Source organism: Mustela erminea, chromosome 5 (assembly GCF_009829155.1).
Source record: "Mustela erminea isolate mMusErm1 chromosome 5, mMusErm1.Pri, whole genome shotgun sequence".
Taxonomy (NCBI): Eukaryota; Metazoa; Chordata; class Mammalia; order Carnivora; family Mustelidae; genus Mustela; species Mustela erminea.
This window is the reverse complement of record NC_045618.1, coordinates 28188158-28205329: the sequence shown is the minus strand read 5'-3', so window position 1 is coordinate 28205329 and position 17172 is coordinate 28188158. Positions and strand designations below refer to the sequence as shown.

Below are 17172 nucleotides of genomic sequence, written 5' to 3'. Positions count from 1 at the left end.
CAGGCTTGTTCTGGGGGACTTGTCAAATCAAGTTTTCTTCTGTCAGCCATCCCCACAGGTCTGCACGCGGGTTTACCCCTGGCTCAGAGAGAGATGGCGTTGTACAGATGGGATCACTGCAAGGGCCCGTCGAAGTCATATTCTCCTAGTTGGCTGAGCTCTGGCGGTATGTGCCTGTCGCACCCAGTACCTCACCGCCTGCCACACTACGGCCTGCGAAGCGCAGGTGTGCGCACCTCCTACCTGGCAGTGGCGCCGGGTGGGAGCGCGCTGGGTGCTCGCCCACCGCCCCCGGCTCCCGCCAAGCCTCTTCAGCAGCCCATCCACCCACAGCCCTGATCCGGTAGAGACCCGGTGCAGGGTGCAGATCTCCGCCCCTTTTCCTCCACGAGCCCAACCGCTGCCCTGGTGGGGAGTCCCACGGCAGTGCTGCCCAGCAGTCCTACGCTGAGCTGAGGTCGTCTAAGCCGGCAGGTGGCTCTCAGAGATCTCCCCAGAGAGCATCTTAGGCAGCCAGAGGAGAGCACGGCCAGGGCCTCTCCGTCGCCTCCTTACAACGGAGAGGCATAAGGCGTGCACTGCCGGCCGGGATCTGCGGGGCTGTGAGAACTCACCCGGCAAAGGAGGGCGCAGCCAGGCCGCGGCCGGAGCGCGGAGGGAGGAGCGCCAGGAGGAAGAGGCCGAGCCGGGAGAGCCCCCGCCCCGGGAGGAAGGGGAGGAGGCCGGGTGTTTCCTGGCGCATTCCCGGCCCGCCCGAGTGACTCACTCAGCCTGGAAACTCCCAGAGCCTGACTGGGACCCCGGAGCCACCGCCGCCCCGACCCAGGTGAGGAAGGCTGCTGACCCTGCCCAGTCCTGCAACTTCTGTGGGGTACGGGCGGACCCTGGAACCCAATCGGGCATTACGGCAAAGGGGCCGCACCCCGGCCCCGCGGGCGGCCCGGACTTGGTTCTCCGCGGCGCGGCCTCCCCGCCGGCGCGGCCTCCCGGGAATCGCCCCGGCGGCCCTGGCACGCCAGTTTCCGAGCCTCCGAACCCCCCGTTGCAGCTCATCCCGGTCTGTGCGCCCGTGGACACCCTCACATTCCCTGCCCCAAAGCCTTTCGACCCTTGACCCCTGACCCCGCGCCCCCGGCCCCTGCGCCGGGCTTCCCGCGTCTGTAGCCCCTGGCACGTGGCAGAGCTCCAGTGGGGAGGGTATGTATATTGGTGTTTTGTAGTTATTGTTGGAAAGTAAGGCGCAGACAGCTGGGACTGATACCGTACGACTAGACCCGAGCCAGTTTTTGCTTCTTTGTGCCCCTCTCTGAGGGAAGGAGGGAGACTGGCTAGCGAAACCATTTTACAGATTCTTGGAGATGAGTTTTGGGCTTTGTTAAGGCGCCAGGATTGTTAACGTGGGCAGCGCTGTTCACACAGCCATACTGAATTGTGTATTTTAAGCCTGAAATGCGTGCGTTTAGTTTGCAGCATGTTGCGGGTGTGAGAAAAATGGTGAGAGTAATTTGGAAATGGGGTTTAAGGAATGTTTTTTAAGCTGGGATTGGCGTCCAGACCATGTCCACTCGTGTTATGTCTGAACAGTACAGATAGCAATTGCTTATTAAACCCAGGGTTGGATGATCTGCGCTTCTGTGGGTAACTGAGACTTTGGAGTGTTTCTTTTCTAGTAGTAGAGGGTACTGTGTGCTGCATTGGACAGTTTTTGCTGCTTCTTGAGCCCAGGGGAATTTCTTGGCCTTTTTCTAATACTATTCCTTAAATGATTCGTGATTGAAGCAGCAGTAGTACCTGGTGCCATATATCAGATTGCTGTGCTTGACACTCCATCACTAACTCAGAGTAGCTTAGTGATTGTGCCAGAAAATCTCCAGGTTCAGCAGCCAGAGCCTGCATTTTCTGATTGCTGTGCGCTGTGGTGCCTTTACCACTGAGAGCCCCACCTTTGCTGTTCCTTATCCCTGAATGTCATAGTGGTTTTCCATGTGAAGTGTCAATGTGCAGGCACAGAGCTGAAAAGAAGTCACTATTATTTAAACTTGGACCACAGCAAGTATGCATTTGTAGGAATTCAGTAGGAATTTGGTGCTAATATTTTGATTCCCTGCTGCCTTCTTCCCCTGCAGCAGCATCTCCGTGACAGAGGCAAACAGAATTGTGGTGGAAAACATTTCCTGTGTTAACATGTATGTTCCTATGCTGATAGGCCGCTCAAAGAAAAATTTTCTGTTGTTTTTTTGTATGTGTGTTTATTTGGATTTATTTTTAAATTTCAATGTAGTAAAGTTTGTTTTTCGGTGTATGATCACGAGCTTTGACAAATACACGGTCATAGGACTCCCATCGCAATCAAGATACAGAACAGAAAAAAAAAAAAAAAAAGATACAGAACAGTTCTGTCACCCCCAAAATTCCTTCAGCTGTCTCTTTGTAAGCAGCCTCTCTCCACTTTCACAACTCTTGGCAACACCTGAGTTGTTTTCCACTCCTACATTTTGCTTTTTCCAGAATATGTGGCCTTTGAGTGTGGCTTAGTTTGTTTACTGGAAAGCATTTGAGATTAATCTATTTTCTAGTTTGTCCCCGAGGGTAAAGACATAAAGTTTTGATAAGTATACATTTAGGATACAACCTGAAAGATTGAAATAATATATTTCTTTAAAGATTTATCTATTTCTTAGAAAGAGAGAGAGAGAGAGAGAGAGCAGGCCTTCCTATGTGAATGGGGGTAAGAGAAGAGGGAGGAAATCTCAAGCCTACTCCCACCAACCCAGAGCCCCTGGTTGGCTGGATCCCACCACCGGAGATCACCGCTAGAGGAGAAACCAAGAGGTTGTCGATCTACTGGCTGAGCCATCCAGGTGCCCCTCAAATAGTATTTTTAGGTCATGAGAAAAATTATAAAATGCCCACTTATTAAAAATTAGAAAAGCACAGAACCATGTATGTTAAAAGTGAAATTCCTTCAGTATTTCTGTGGTACTATATAGCCTTTTCTATGCATACATGTAGTTTTTAGTTTTTTTAGTCCTTTAGTAACATAATGAGATTATATTGCATATATCATCATACCTTTCCACCTAATGATTTTGGCTCATTTTAAGATCTTGGAGATCCTTTCGTGTTGGCATATGCGGTATGTATACACAGATTTTTCTTCACTCTTTTTTTTTTTTTTTAAAGATTTTATTTATTTGAAAGAGAGTGAGCAAGAGAGCTCACATATGCATGAGCAGGTGGAGGGGCAGAGGGAGAGGGAGAAGCAGACTCCCTACTGAGCAGGGATCCTAGGACCCAAGATCATGATCTGAGCCGAAGGCAGATGCTTAATCCACTGAGCCACCCAGGTGCCCCTTCTTCATTCTTTTTAATGGTTGTATAGTGTTGTATGGTGTGGGTATATTTATTTAATCAGCCTCTTGTTATTTGACATTGTTCTTTCATATTTGTCACCACCATATTCCGTGCTTTTGTTTATAACTTTGTGCACATACTCAAGCCTACTATTCTGGTAGTGAGTTTGGGTTAAAATAATGCTAACATTTCTTGAGCACCTATGCTCCAGCATTGTTCTAAGCCAGGGCTATTTTTCCTGTAAAGGTCCAGATGGAGAATATTTATGCCTTTTGGGGCCATATGGTCTTTATTACAACTATCTCATTCTACTGTTGTAACATCAAAGCAGCATAGACAATATGTGATGAGAGCGTGGCTGTGTTTTAATAAAACTTTAGTTATAGAAACAGGCATTGTTGCTAATTCTTGTTCTAAGTACTTTACATACTAATTATTCTCACAACCATCAAAGGTAGGTGCAGTTATTGGATGAGGAAATTGACAAAGAGAAATGGAGTATATGTCCAAGATTATATGCCTGATAAGTAGCAGAGCCAGACTTTGAATCCAGTCACCTGACTCACATACTTCAGTTTAAAAATTAGAAAGAATCTGCCCAATATACCTTGCCCCAGATGTTATAATCTACGATCTGACCCTCACACACTTACTGAATCACCTGTGATTCTTTTAAGGCACTGTGCTTGCTCAGGTACCACTCCAGAAGCGTTTGCCTCCCCACTCCGCTGTTGTTCTCTCACTCCGTGACTGTGTTCTGGCTTTTGGTTTGCGTTGCACTAGCACTGCCTTCTAGAGAGATCAGGTCAATGCCTAGAAGACAGAGACTTGAGCAGGTGAGATCAGGTTGGGTCCTGGCAAGTCTTCTGCTTTGATTGTTGATTCTGTCTGCTCCAGTGTGATTATCTGAGGTCAAATGGGCACATTGCTTGGCCTACCTTGACACATTTTCCTTCTTTGGTAACATGGGAAAAGTACCTCTTAGATGCTCATGAAGATCAAATGAGACAATATAGGAAAATACTGTAGAAGGAACGGTTATTATTAGTGCTATGTTTTCTGAAGTTTTTATACTAGAAAAATGTATTTTATAAAGGTGAACTTTTAAGTAACCCGTTGAAGCTATTTTTATTGTTTTTGCTACTAAAATTTAACCATCTCTTAGCAGTCATGGGATAGTATGGATTAATAACACCTACATAATTTAAGAATTTTATTTTAGCCACTTCAATAAGGATAGAGAAAGAAAAGGCATGCAAGTTGGCAGGGGAAATGAAACTCTTATTTGCAGACAACGTGATAATCTACATAAAAATCCAAGGCATTTATGAAAATGCTATTAGAACTAGTAAGTGAGATTATAGTAAGATCACAAAATACAAAGTCAACACATGTCAGTCAGTCACTCTACATACTAGCAATGTATGATTAGAAGGTGAAACTTTAAAATACCATTTTCAGTAGCTTCAAAAAAATTAAATACTTAGATATAAATCTAAAACCACAGGATCTATGTCCTGAAAACAACAGAACACTGATGAATGAAAACAAAGGTGATATAAATAAATAGAGAAGTCAGGGTTTGGAACACTCATCATAGTAAAGATGGCAGTTCTCTCCAAATTGATCTCTATATTTAACATAATTCTAATCAAATATCTCAGCAAAGAGATATTTTTAAGCTCCTTTTTGAGGTATAACATACATAATTCACCTACTTGAGTCATGCAGTGATTTACAGTAGATTTATAGGGTTGTACAACCATCACCATAACCAGTTTTAGAACATACTTTTTAGCCCAGTAAGATTCCACATGACCCAAAAGGGAAATCCCCATTTCTAACCCTACTCTAGCTAATCACTAATTTATTTTCTGTCTTCTGCCTTTTCTGACCATTTAACATAAAGTAAAGTATACAATTTATATTCTTTATGTGTGGCTTCTTTCACTGAAAATACCATTTTTGGAGTTCATTTCTGTTGTAGCATGTAATTCATTCCTTTTTGGTACATTGTATTCCATTGTATGGATATATCACCCTTTCCTTTATCCATTTGCCAGATGATGAACTATTGGTTGTTTTCACTTTTTTACCTGTTACAAATAATGCTGCTGTAAAGACCCATGTGCAAGTCTTTATATGGATATATGTTTTATTTTCTTTTAGGTAGAAACCTAATAGTGTTATTGCAGGGTCATAAGAAAATCTGTTGAATTAAAAGAATTTTTTTAAAGATTTACTTATTTACTTGAGAGAAAGAGAAAACACACAAGGGGGGGAAGGGCAGAGGGAGAGAGAGAGTCTCAAGCAGACCCTTTGCTGAGTGCAGAGCCCGATGCTGGGCTTAATCTCGTGACCCATGAGATCAGGACCTGAGCTGAAATCAAGAGTTGAACACTCAACTGACTGAGCCATCCAGGTACCCCTATGTTTAATTTTTTTAAAAAGAAACCTCAACAGGATGTTTTTATAAATAAAAGACAAGCTGAGGCGCCTGGGTGGCTCAGTGGGTTAAAGCCTCTGCCTTCGGCTCAGGTCATGGTCCCAGGGTCCTGGGATCAAGCCCCACATCAGGTTCTCTGCTCGGTGAGGAACCTGCTTCCTCCCCTCTTTCTCTGCCTGCCTTTCTGCCTGCTTGTAATCTCTGTCAAGTAAATTTAAAAAAAAAAAAAAAAAAGCTGGTTTTACACTTTATATTCTGAAGGGGGAAATAAGCTAGAATAGCTTTAAAAATGTTTAAAAACAAAAATAAATTAGAGGAATCACTCTACCTGATTTTATTTTACTAAGAAAAATGTTAACATTTACCCTATTGACCATTTCAAGTGTACAGTTTAGGAGAATTAAGTACATTTACATTGTTGTGCAACTATCACCACTATTCATCTCCAGCACTTTTTGATCATCCCAAACTGAAATTCTGGCCCATTAAAAAAAAAAATCTCCATTCGTGTATTTCTCTAGTACCTGGCAACTACCATTCTTCTTTCTATGAACTTGACTATTACAGCCATATATAAAAATGCAGTTGTACATTATTTGTCCTTTTGTTTCTGGCTAATTTTATTTGGTATGTCATTTGGTATGACCATTTGGTATGGTCAGCCATTTGTATCATGTATCGCATTTTAATCCCTTTTTAAGGTCAAATAATATTCCATTGTACGTATATACTGTATTCTTTGTCCATTCATCTGTTGATGGACATTTGGGTTGTTCCCACCTTTTGCTACTGTAGAGTGCTACTGCGAACATGGGTGTACAATTAACCTCTTTTAGATGCTGTTTTCAGTTCTTTTGGTTAGATACCCAGAAGTGGAATTGCTGGATCATATGGTAATGCTGTGTTTAGTTTTTGTTTTTTGTTTTTGTTTTAGGAATTGACATACTGTTTTCCACAGCAGCTGCACCAACATTCCCAACAATGTACAGGGGTTCCAATTTCTTCACATCCTTACCAACACTTTTTTCTGGTTTGTTGGTTTTTTTGGTTTTGATAACACCATCCTGATGGGTGTGAAATGGTATCTCATTCTGGTTTTGATTTGCATTTTTCTAATGATTAGTAATGTTGAGCATCTTTTCCTGTACATATGTGCCATTTATATATCTTTGAAGAAAGATATTCAGTTTCAAGTCCTTGGTACACTCTTTAATCATGTTGTTTGTCTTTTTGCTGTTGAGTTAGAGGAATTCTTTATGTATTTTGGATACCAGTCTCTCATCAAATACATGATTTGCAGATATTTTCTCCCATTCTGCAAGTTGTCTTTTCACTCATTGACATCATCCTTGGGTGGGTGTGCTCGTTTTTAATTTTCACGTCTAGTTTATCTATTTTTTTCTTTGTTGCTGATGTTTTGGTGACGTATTTAAGAAATTGTTCCCAAATCCAGTGTCATGAAGCTTTTCCTATATATTTCCTTACAAGAGTTTTATAGTTTTACCTCTTATGTTTAGCTTGTTATTTATTTGAGTTAACTTTTATAGATAGTGTAAGCTAATGGCCGTTTAATACTTTGCATGCAAATATCCAGTTTTCCCAGCACTATTTTTTTTTTTTAAGATTTTGTTTATTTATTTGACAGACAGAGATCACAAGTAGGCAGAGAAGCAGGCAGTTAGAGAGGGGGAAGCAGGCTCCCTGCTGAGCAGAGATCCCGATGTGGGGCTTGATCCCAGGACCCCGAGATCATGACCCAAGCTGAAAAGCAGAGGCTTTAACCCACTGAGCCACCCAGGCGCCCCTCCCAGCACTATTTGTTAAAAAGACTGTCCTTTTCCCATGCAATGGTCTTGACACCCTTGTTGAAAATCAGTGACTTATAAACAAGGGTTTATTTCTGGGCTCTCTGTTCTGTGTCATCAGTCAGTGTGTCAGTCTTTATGCCAGTACCACATTTTTTTGTTTACTATTGCTTTATAGTAAGTTTTGAATTCAGTAAGTGTCATACCTTCAACTTTGTTGTTCTTTTTCAAGATTCTTTTGGCTATTCTGGGTACCTTGCAATTCCATATTAATTTGGGGTGTGATTTTCTATTTTTGCAAAAAATACTGTTGGAATTTTGAAAGACATCACATCAAATCTGTAGACAGCTTTGGGGTTTATGTTGTCATCTTAGCAATATTAGGCCTTCCAGTCCAGGGATGTGAAATAGATTTATTTGCGTCTTTAATTACTTTCAGCAGTGTTTTGTATTTATAGTGTACAAATCTTTCACCTCTTGGTTAAATCTATTCTTAAATATATTTTTCTTGCTTGTTTTAAATTTTATTTTAATTCTGGTATAGTTGGCATTCAGTGTAGTTAGCATACAGTGTTATATTAGTTTTAGGTGTCTAATATAGTGATTCAGCAATTCTGTACATTATTCACTGCTCATCAAGTTAAGTGTACTCTTAATCTCCTTCATCTATTTCGCCCATCCCTCCACCCACCTCTCCTCTGGCAACCAGCAGTTTGTTTGTAGTTAAGAGTCTGTTTTTTGGTTTGTCTTGTTTTTTCTTTTCTCGTTTATTTTGTTTCTTAAATTCTATACATGGGTGAAATCATATAGTATTTGTCTTTCTCTAACTGACATATTTCAGTTAACATTATAAATCCATCCATGTTGTTGTAAATGGCAAGATTTCATTCTTTTCTTTAATGGCTGAATAATATTGTATCATATATATATTTATACACACACACACATATATATATAGCTATAGATATATATATCATCTTTTTTATCTATTTATCTATTGACAAACGCTTGAGTTGCTTCCACAATTTAGCTATTGAAAATAATGCTGCAGTAAACATAGGGGTGCATCCATCTTTTCAAAGTAGTGTTTTGCTCTTCATTGTAGTGAAGTATACCCAGTGAAGTATACCAGTGAAGAATACCCAGTGAAGAATCCCAGTAGTGGGATTACTGGATCATAGGGAAAATTCTGTTTTTAACTTTTTGAGGAGTGTGTTTATTGTTTTCCAGATTGGCTGCACCAGTTTGATGCCCAGCAACAGTGCACAAGGGTTCTTTTTTCTCCACATTGTTACCAACATTTGTTTCTTGTGTTTTTCATTTTAGCCATTTTAACAGGTGTGAGGTGATATCTCATTGTAGTTTTGATTTGCGTTTGATTTTCCCAGATGTTGAGTGATGTGTCTCTTGACCATCTGTATGTCTTCTTTAGAGAAATGTCTGTTCATGTCTTCCACTTAACTCTTAATTGGATTATTTGTTTTTTGGGTGTTGAGTTTTATTGGTTCTTTACGTATTTGGAATACTAACCCTTTGATATGTCATTTGCAAATAACTTCTCCCAATCCATAGGTTGCCTTTTAGTTTATTTGATTCTTCCTTTGCTATGCAGAAGCTATTCTGATGTAGTCCCATAGTTTATTTTTGCTTTTATTTCCCTCGGAGACCCACCTAGAAAAATACTGCTGTGTCCAATGTCAAAGAAATTACTGCCTGTGTTCTTATCTAGGATTTTGATGGTTTCATGTCTCACATTTTGGTCTTTAATCCATTTTGAGTTTGTTTTTATGTATGGTACAAGAAAGTGGTCCAGTTTCATTCTTTTACTTGTAGCTGACCAGTTTTCCCCAAACTCTTTGTTGAAGAAACTGTATTTTTTCCATTGCATATTCTTTCCTGCTTTGTCAAAGATTAGTTTACCATATAGTTGTGGGTTTACTTCTAGGTTGTCTGTTCTGTTCCATTGATTTATGTGTCTGTTTTTGTGCCAGTACCATGCTGTTTTAATTACTACAGCTTTGTAATATAATGTGAAGTCTGGAATAATGATACTTCCAGTTTTTCTTTCCCAAAATTGCTTTGACTCTCTGGTGACTTTTGTGGTTATGTATAAATTTAAGGTTGTTCTAGTTCTGTGAAAAATTCTGTTGGTGTTTGGATGGGATTGTATTAAATCTGTCCATTGTTTTGGGTAGTATAGACATTGTAACAATATTCTAATCCGTGAGCACGGAATGTCTTTCCATTTCTTTATGTCATCTTAATTTCTTTCATCAGTGTTTTATAGTTTTCAGAGTACAGGTCTTTCACCTCCTGGGTTAGGTTAATTCTCAGGTATCTTACTACTTTGGTATAAGTGTAAATGGGAATTTTTGAAAATTCTCTTTTGCTGCTTCATTGTTCTGTATAAAAATGAAACATATATCTGCATATTGATTTTTGTATCTGGGCCTTTACTGAATTTATGAGTTTTAATAGTTTTTTGACGAGTCTTCCAGGTGTCTATGCATTGTATCATGTCATCCTCAAATAGTGAAAGTTTTACTGCTTCCTTACCAATTTGGATGCCTTTTATTTGTTTTTATATTGCTATACCAAGGGCTTCTAGTGCTATGTTGGGAAAAAGTGATGAGAGTGGACGTCTTCATCTTGTTCCTGATCTTAGGGGAAAAGCTCTATTTTTTCCCATTGAGTATGATATTCACTGTGGATTTTTCACATAAGGCCTTTATTAAGTTATATGTTCCCTCTAACTCTACTTTGTTGAGTTTTTATCATGAATGGATGTTGCATTTTATCAAATGCTTTTTGTGCATTTGGTGAAAGCATCATATGGTTTTTACCCTTTCTTTTATTGATATGATATATCCCATTGATTGATTTGCAAATATTGAGCCACCCTTGCATCCTGGCAATAATCCTACTTGATCGTGGCAAATTATTATTTTTAGTGCATAGTTGGTTGGTTTGCTAGTATTTTGCTGATGATTTTTATTTACTTACTATTTTGGTTTCTGGAGTAGAATTCAGTGATTCATCACTTACATACAATACCCAGTGCTCATCACAACAAGTGACTTCTTATTTATTTATTTATTTTTTATTAACATGTAATGTATTGTTAGTTTCAGGGGTGCAGGTCTTTGAGTCATCAGTCTTATACAATTCACAGCACTCGCTATAGCACATATCCTCCCCAATGCCCATCACCCAGCCATCCTATCCCTCCCATGCAACCAGCAGCCCTCACTTTGTTTCCAGGGTCTCTTATGTGACTTCTTTAATACCCATCACCCATCTAGCCCACCCCACACCCTCCTCCCTCCATCAACCCTGTTTGTTCTCTATTGTTAAGAGTCTCTTATGGTTCTTTCCTTTTCTCCTTTTTTTCTTTTCCCCTTTCCTGTATGTTCATCTGTTTCCTTTCTTAAATTCCAAATATGAGTGAGATCATATGGTATTTGTCTTTCTCAACTGACTTATTTCACTTAGCATAATATAGTGTAGCTCCATCCACATTTTGGCAAATGGCAAGACTTCCTTTTTCTTGATGACTTAGTAATATTCCATTGCATGCATGCATGCATGCATACACACACGCACATGCACATGCACACGTATATGCACACATACCTCACATCTTTTTTGTCCATTCACCAATTGTTGGACATTTGGGTTCTGTCCATAGTTAGGTTATTGTTGATAATGTTGCTATAAGCATCTGGGTGCACATACCCTTCTGAAACTGTATTTTTATATCCTTTCAATAAATACCTGGTGGTGTAAGTTCTTTATAGAATTTAGATACTAACCCTTTATCAGATATGTTGTTTGCAGGGGTGCCTGTGGAGTTCAGTTGGTTGAATGTGGATGTTTCATAAATGGCCTTTAAGATGTTGAGGTATGTTCCATCTATACATACTTTGTTGAGGGTTCTGATCCAGAAAGGATGCTGTATTTTGTCAAATGCTTTTTCTCTATCTGTTGAAAAGATTATGTGATTCTTATCCTTTCTTTTATTAATGTGGTGTATCACATTGATTGATTTGTGAATATCAAACCAGGCTTGCAGCCCAGGAATAAATCCTACCATCCATTCGCATGACAGGTGTTTCTCTCTTCCTTCACTTTCAATATGAAGGTGTCTGCCCAAATTGAGTTTCTTGAGACAGCATGTAGATGGATCTTTTTAATCTATTCAGATATCCTATGTATTTTAATTGGAGCATTTAGTCCATTTATATTCGGAGATGTTTTGAAAGATGTGAATTTAGTGCCATAGTGCTACCTATAGAGTTGGTGTTTCTGGTGATATTCTCTGGTCCTTCCTAGTCTTTGTTGCTTTTGGGTTTTTTTCTCCACTCAAGGAGTCCCTCTTCAGATTTCTTGCAGGGCTGGTCTGTGGTCATGAACTCCTTTAGTTTTTGTTTGGGAAACTCTATCTCTCCTTCTCTTCTGAATGACAGCCTTTCGGGTAAGGAAATCTTGGCTGCATATTTTTTCCATTCAGCCCATTAAATATTTCCTGTCATTCCTGAATTTGTCTGTTATACACCTTAACAGTGGTTGACTTTTGTTGAATTTAGTGGGAATTCTCTGTACTTCTTGGATTTCAATGTCTGTGTCCTTCCTCAGATTAGGGAAGTTCTCAGCTATTTTTCTCTCTTCATTTTCTGGGACTCTATAATATAAATATGATTATGTTTGTTGTTGTTTAGGTTTTTTTTTTAGATTTTATTTATATGAGAGAGAGAGAATTAACATGCACATGACCAGAGCATGAGTGCAGGAGGGGCAGAGAGAGGGGGAGAAGCAGACTCCCTGCTGAGCAGGGGATGGGGGGCTTGATCACAGAACCCTGGGATCATGACCTGAGCCAAAGGCAGATGCTTAACCAGCTGAGCCACCCAGCTTCTACATGTAGATTTACAGTTTTGTTTTTTCAGACCTCTGAATGATTTATTGGGTTTTTCAGAATGATTTGATAGCAGTCTACCTGTATTCAAGAGACAAGACACACGGGCACCTGGGTGGCTCAGTGGGTTAAGCCGCTGCCTTCAGCTCAGGTCATGATCTCAGGGTCTTGGGATCGAGTCCCGCATTGGGCTCTCTGCTCAGCGGGGAGCCTGCTTCCTCCTCTCTCTCTCTGCCTGCCTCTCTGCCTACTTGGGATCTCTCTCTGTCAAATAAATAAATAAAATCTTAAAAAAAAAAAAAAAAAGAGAGACAAGACACACTTAGGGTCCCCTACTCCTCCAGCACTTAACTCTTGAACAGTTGAGGATTTTTGCATGTGTGTTCCAGAGATTTTTTTTTTTAGTGGTGTCTTTATCTGCTTTTGATATCATGGTAATGCTGGCCTCATGGAATGAATTTGGAAGTTTTCCTTCCTCTTCTATATTTTGGAATAGTTTGAGAAGAATAGGTATTAAGTCTTTAAATGTTTGGTAGAATTCACCTGTGAAGCTATCTATTCCTAGACTTTTGCTTTTTGGTTTTTTGATTACTGATTCAATTTCATTGCTGCTAATCAGCCTGTTCAGATTTTCTCTTTTTCTTGCTTCAATTTTGGAGGTTATGTGTTTCTAGGAATTTATCCGTTTCTTCTAGGTTTTCCAATTTGTTGACATAGTTTTTCTTAATAGTCTCTTAAAATCATTTGTATTTCTGTGGTGTCAGTTGTTATTTCTCCTCTTTAATTTGTGATTTTGTTTATTTGAGTCCTCTCTCTGCCTCCCCCCACCTTTTTTTTTTTTTTTTTTTTTTTTTTTTTAAATGAGTCTTGCTGGAAGTTTATCAGTTTTGTTGATCTTTTCAAAGAACCAGCTCCTGGTTTCATTGATGTGTTCTATTGTGGGTTTTTGTTGTTGTTGTTTCTTTATCATATATATTTATTCTAATCTTTACTATTTTCTTCTTTCTGCTGGTTTTGGGTTTTGTTTGTTATTCTTTTACTAGCTCTTCTAGATGTTAGGGCAAGTTATTTGAGATTTTTCTTGCTTCTGGAAGCAGACCTGCATTGCTGGGAACTTACCTCTTAGAACTGCTTTTGCAGCATCCCAAAGATTTTGGATTGTTGTGTTTTCATTTTCATTTGTCTCCAGGTATTTTAGTATTTTCTCTTTGATTTCCTGGTTGACCCACTCATTATTTAGTAGCGTGTTGCTTAACCTCCGTATATTTGTGCTCTCCAGATTTTTTCTTGTGGTCAGTGTCTCATTTTATAGCATCATGGTCAGAAAAGATGCATGGTATGACTAGTCTTTTTGAAGTTGTTGAGATTTGGTTTTGTGGTATCCTGTGATCTGTTCTGGAGAATGTTCTGTGTATACTTGAAAAGAATGTGTAACCTGGTGTTTTAGAATGGAATATTCTGAGTATATCTGTTAAATCCATTTAATCCGTTTAGTCAATCAAAGCCACTGTTCCCTTGTTGGCTTTCTGTGTGGATGATCTGTCCACTGATTAAAGCAGGGCATTAGGGGCACCTGGGTGGCTCAGTGGGTTAAAGCCTCTGCCTTTGGCTCAGGTCATGATCTCAGGGTCCTGGGATCGAGCCCCGCATAGGACTCTCTGCTCCGTGGGGAACCTGCTTCCTCCTCTGTCTCTGCCTGCCTCTCTGCCTACTTGTGATCTCTGTCTGTCAAATAAATAAAATCTTTAAAAAAAAAAAAAAAAGCAGGGCGTTAAAGTCCCCTACTTTTATTATATTACTCTTGATTATTTCCTTTATGTTTGTTATGAATTGTTGTATGTATTTGGGTGCTTCCAAGTTGGGGGCATAAATATTACAATTGTTGGATTTGTCCCCTTTGTTATTATATAGTGTCCTTCTTTGTCTCTTGTTACCATCTTTGTTTTAATGTCTGTTTTGTGCCATGTATGGGTTGATAACCTGTTTTTCTTTTCACTCTAATTTGCTTGATAAATACTTTTCCATCTCTTCCCTTTCAATCTGCATGTCTTTAGGTCTGAAATAAGTCTCTTTTTTTTTTTTTTTTTAAAGATTTTTATTTATTTATTGAGAGAGAGGTAGCGAGAGAGAGCATGAGCAAGGAGAAATCAGAGGGAGAAGCAGACTCCCCATGGAGCTGGGAGCCCGATGTGGGACTCGATCCCAGGACTCCGGGATCATGACCTGAGCCGAAGGCAGTCGTCCAACCAACTGAGCCACCCAGGCGTCCCTGAAATAAGTCTCTTGTTGGAACCATATAAATGAATCTTTTTTTTTTATCCATTCTGTTACACTTTAATTGAAGATTTAGTCCACTTACATTTAATTATTGATAAATATGAGTTTATTGCCATTTTGTTACTTGTTTTGCACTTGTTTTTATAGTTCTCTGTTCCTTCTCTTAATGTCTTACATGGTTTGCTGGCTTTCTTTAAGGATTTACTTAGATTCCTTTCTCTTTATTTTATACATATCACTTGTTTTTGATTTGTAGTTATCATTAGGTTTATATATGATATCTTAGGCATATAGCTATGTTAAGTTGATGGTTGCTTAAGTTTGAACCCTTTCTTTACTCCTCTCCCCTCAACATTTATGTATGTATATGGTATCAACTTTACATCCTTTTGTGAGTCCTTTGCCATCAGTATCATTGTATAGATATATTTAATTGTATTACCTTTATGGTTCCTGCTTTTCTTATTCCTACTTATGGCCTTCCCTTTCCAGTCAGAGAGAGTCTCCTTGAACGTTTCTTGTAAGGCTGATTTAATGGTGATGAATTCCTTTATCTTTTGTCTGGGAAACACTGTCTTTTCTTCCGTCTTGCAGGATAGAATATTCCTGGTTGCAGGTTTTTTTTTCTTTCAGCATTTAAATGGATTATGCTACTCTTCTTCTGGCCTTCAGTGTTTCTCCTGAAAAATCCACTGATAGCCTTATGGGGTTTTCCTTGTATGTAACTGTCTCCTTTTCTTTTGCTGCATTAACTTTTTTTCTTTATCACTACTTTTTACCATTTTAATTATTGTGTCTGTCTGTGGACCTTCCTGGGTGGTTTTGTTGGTGGCTATCTGTGCCTCCTGGATGTAGATTTCTTCACCAAATTTAGGAAGTTTTCAGCTGTTATTTCTTAAATTTTCTGTTCCTTTTCTCTTTTCCTTCTTGGATACCTATAACGAGAATTATATCATGCTTGATGATATTGCTGAGTTCCCTTAGTCTGTTCTCATTTTTTTATTATTATTATTTCCCTCTCTCCTGTTCAGCTTGGTTGTTCTTCATTACTGTATCCTACAGGTCACTGATCCATTGTTCTGTTTCCTCTAGTTTATTTTTAATTTCATTTATTGAGTTCTTCATCTCTGAATCTTTTTTATGTCTTCTCTTTTTTGAGAGTCTCCTTGAAATCCTCCACTTTTTTCTCAAGTCCACCAAGTATCTTTTCTTTTTTTTCTTTCTTTCTTTCTTTTTTTTTTTTTTTTAAGTCTGGTATCTTTATGATCATTACCTTAAATTCTCTATAAAGCATATTGTTTGTCTCTGTTTTGTTTAGGTCTCTTGCCATGATTTTTCTGTTCTTTCATTTGGGACATATTCCTTTGTCTTCTCATTTAGTCTAACTTTCTGTGTCTGTTTCTGTGTGTTAGGAGAGCTATGTTTCCTGCTCCTGAAAATAATGGCCTTATGAAAAAAGAGGTCTTGAAGTTCCTTATGGTGCAATGTCTCCTAAATGCCAGAACCTGACATTTCAGAAATGTCTTCTATGTATATTGCATTTTCCCTGCTTTTGTGGCTGAGCTGCATTTGCCTTCAGTCCAGTTATGTGCGGTGGCTCTCTTTGCCTGTTGTGGTCAAGTTTTGGTCCTTTTGTTGTTAGGGGGTTAGTCTGGGGCTCTCTTGGTCTTGAGTTGAGTCAGATCATGCATTTGCCAAAACTCTAGTAGCACTGAACTGAAGGGTGCTTCCCTTGTGTTGTCTGCCGAGGATCTTTCATTGGTGGGTGAGGCCTGCGGTCAGACCAAATGTCTGTGCCCACTCACCGCTGGGGCTGCTGTCTAACTGGTGTGTATGGTTATCTTCTCCTCTCCCTGCGCAGGGTCACTTTGAAGTGGTGCTGGCCTCTATTGCGGCAGCTTGTATACTGCCAGCCTTGTGGCACCTCTTTGGGTGAGCCAAGGGTGTATTGGATGAGGCAGTTCCTAGGAGAATGCCAGAATGGAGCTCCACAGTGCCTGCAGAGTCTGAGCTGGCCCAGTGCAGGACCTGCTACTGCCTGGGTAAACTGCCTAGGCTGGCTGATTTGGTGGAGGTGTACATGGGGGTGAGGTGTGCTATAAGCAAGCTAGGTGTAGAGTGTTGGTGCTACACTGGCTTCTGAAGCTGTCCTTATATCTATGCTGTGGGGAGTTGGTTGCGGGGGCGTAGGGAATGGCACCCACCAGTTCTTTTGTTCCTGGAGAAGTCTCCCAAAGATCCATGTCATTCTAGCATATGTCACAAATTAGTAAACAAATCTTCTCATACACCGCAGGCATTTCAAAATGTTGCTTTAGTGGCACTTCAGTTTATTGTGAGGTCTCTTGAAGGCTGAGGACTCAGTTTCCTGTCAC

At 39.8% G+C, this 17172-nt stretch overlaps 1 protein-coding gene across 1 annotated transcript in view; it reads left to right on the top strand.

Moving 5' to 3' along the window:
• Positions 1–704: 704 nt before the first annotated feature.
• The window catches only part of CYFIP1 (cytoplasmic FMR1 interacting protein 1), a 121046-nt gene continuing 104578 nt past the window's right edge, over positions 705–17172 (top strand). Inside the window, exon 1 of the mRNA XM_032342325.1 lies at positions 705–826. The gene's annotated coding sequence lies outside the window, so the exon portion shown is untranslated. The remainder of the gene's footprint in view (positions 827–17172) is intronic.